Source organism: Chrysochloris asiatica, unplaced genomic scaffold (assembly GCF_000296735.1).
Source record: "Chrysochloris asiatica unplaced genomic scaffold, ChrAsi1.0 scaffold00140, whole genome shotgun sequence".
Classification (NCBI taxonomy): domain Eukaryota; kingdom Metazoa; phylum Chordata; class Mammalia; order Afrosoricida; family Chrysochloridae; genus Chrysochloris; species Chrysochloris asiatica.
In genome coordinates this window covers 8,068,965-8,072,158 of record NW_006408658.1, presented here as the reverse complement: position 1 = coordinate 8,072,158, position 3,194 = coordinate 8,068,965, and positions in this window count along the sequence as shown.

Sequence of the window (3,194 nt, the reverse complement as noted above, 5' to 3'; positions counted from 1 at the left end):
GGCCTTATACAGGGTCACTATGAGTCAGAACCAATTTCACAGCACTTAGCAACAACATCTTGGTAAAAGCAGGAATTTAATCATTCCAGAATCTGCTTGATCCCAGGATCTACTGCTCAAAGCACTGACCAGTTGGACTGATAAAGTTCATACTGTCAGCAATGGGAGATACAGAATGATAAAGAACATGTCGTCATCATCAGTACCAGGGCTGTTTGGTTGGTTGGGTTTTGTTTAAGGCCAACCTGCTGTGGGGAAGAATGCATGAAGAAGTCTCTTTAATTTTACACTTGTGACATTTAGATATTTGAGAGATCTCTCTGTTTTTTGTCTATCTTTGCCTCTTTCTCTATACTCTCCTTTCATGTCTCCCCCAGATAGTTTATTGTTGTTGTTGTTGTTAAGTGCCATCGAGTCGGTTCCGACCCATAGCGACCCTGTACAGGGTTTCCGAGGGTGTAAATCTTTACGGAAGTAGAAAGCCTCATCTTTCTCCCGGTGGAGCGGCTGGTAGTTTCGAACCGCTGACCTTAAGGTTCGCAGCCCGATTCGTAACCACTACGCTACCAGAGCTCCTTAAAAAGTTATATTTACAAGGGATCCAGAGTAGTAATAACAATCTTTTAAAAGAATAATGTTCTTCTAATTTCAGAACTTACTGCATTTATAGTCTTGTAGGACAACTCTCTCCGTTGCTATAGTATAATATATAAATTTTATGTTCTACACCCTAGTTTGGTGAGTAAAATCCAGGGTTTCAAAAGATTGCTAGCAGTCATCTAAAATACAATTGTTGGTCTTTACTCACTCAGAGTAAACAAGAAAGAAGGACTCAAAGAAAAAAATTAGTCCACAGGATTTACATTCTGTATTAACATGATTTCATATACCCAGAAACCACAAGAACTAACCGGAGCCCAGCTACCATTCTGACCACAACAGATGGACCCTTATAGAATGGGAGCAAAATGTGAAATAGACTCAAATCCTTAAAACATTCAGACTTACTAGACCAGTTTAGATTGGAGGACTCTCCAAACCATCACCCTGAGATAGTCTTTAAACCTTGAACTAAGATTATTCCATGAGGACATCTTATAGCTAAATAACAGATTGGCTCATAAAATAATCATCCATTACTACCATGCTCCTCTAAAAAATTATCTACAAGGGAGTTTCAAAGAGTTTTTGGAAAAAAATGAAACAATAAGAACAAAAAAAGAATGTAGCCAACATCATAGAACATTATGTGTAAAAATTGTGTAATGGAAACCTGTTTTGCTGTGTACACTCTCACCAAAATATAATAAAATACAATTTTTATTAAAACTTTAAAATAAAAATAAAGGCTTTTTAAAAAAAAAATCTATGGAGCACATTTCTACTCTGACACAAGTGGGGTCACCTTGAGTGAGTCAGTTTTATAGCAACTGTTTCTTTGGTCTCTTCTCTGACCTTCTGCAGTATTTGGGAATTCACACCACTTTTCTGCAATGGAGATTTATAAAACTGGCTTCATGATATCTTAGGCCAGTGCTTCCAAATGTTAGAGGAGTCAGAATCACCTATTGTTTTAGTTATTAAGTGCTGTTGAGTTGGTTTCAACTCATAAAGACCTTGTGTGGGGTTTCTGAGAAACGACTGGTGGGTTTGAACCGCTGACCTTGTGAAATCAGCAGTTCCGGCGCTTATCCTACAGCAACACACCAGGACTCCTTGTCAAAACAATGCTGGGCCCCATTTACTGGCAGAGCTAAAGAGCTTTGTAACACTTGCTCAAGCAGGGGCAGAGGCCAGGCTGAGATGTGAGGGCAGGTCTGCCAGTAGGAACCGCTGAGAAGAAACTGTCATGATAGGAAAACTGTATCCTAAATTGTTCCTGCTACTTCCAGGTTAATCCTGATCTTGAATTATTGCCTGTGAGTCCTGGTGTGGCGCTGTAAAATAAAGCACTGGATAGCAAGGTTGGTTTGAAGCACAAACTCAGTGCTTCTGGGATCTCTGATCCACTCTGCATCTCCCCTCCATCAGATCATAATAAATTCCTTGGGGGTCCCCAGAGCCTAACACAAGGCATGGCCAAGGGGAAAGTCAATGAGAGTTTAACAATGGCAATTCCTCTCTTCCATGACACTGTGGTGCTCAGAGCTCCTCCTCATCCCTGGACACCCTGTTGCCACAGTCCCCTCTGATCACTCTCTATGATCCCGCTCCCATTATATCTGGGGCCAATCCCTTTATCTCCAGTACAGGGTGTGTGTGACATGTATGTTGTTGCTGTTGTTAAGTGCTGTAGAGTCAGTTCCGACCCAAAGCGATCCTGTATAGGGTTTCCAAGGAGCAGCTAGTAAGCTTGAACCGCTCACATTTCTGTTCAAAACAACCTTGCAGTCCAGCACATTAACCCATAGGTGAAGGCTGGTGTAACACCCTGGAGCAAGATACCACTGACTGGGCCCCAGGTGGCGCTGTTGGCCCAGACAAGGGATTGGGAGTCCCAGGCCCAAGCACTTCTGGCTCTCCTGTAGTTTGGTCTCAATGAAGGGGCCAGGTTGTCAAACCTTCAAATTCCAGAGCTTCCTTTTCTCAGCACATCCAGTACATCCACAGCTGATTTTAAAACTCCTGGTGTCAGGGAAAGATCAAGAGTGAAGACCCCCTAACTTCCCAGATTCAGAGAAGAACAATAGGAATAGTAAACCTTACAAAGCCTGTAGAGAAGAAAAGAGAATACAACTACAAATATATAAACATTATGTTATTATTGTTAAGTGCCATAGAGTCGGTTCTGACTCATAGTGATCCTGTCTAGGGTTTCCAAGGAGCAGCTGGAAATGATCTTGCAGTTAGAAGATAAGTGCTTATCCTATAGCACCACACTATTACTCCTACAAATAAATATTGTTGTTATTGTTGTTGTTGTTAAGTGCTGCTGACTCAGTACCAACGTGGCGACCCTGTGTAAGGTTTCCAAGGAGCAGCTGGTGGGTTTGAATTGCCGACCCAGCAGTTCAAGTCAATCTTGCGGCCCAGTGCATTCTCCTACAGCGTCAACGAGGACTCCAAATAAATATATATTACAGAGACCCTATAATATTTTTTAATATGAAACAGAAAACAAAGACAAATATAGATCACTCAGGTGAGGAAAATCATCAAAGGAGCCATGATGAGTTTTCCAAAGTTCCACCTCC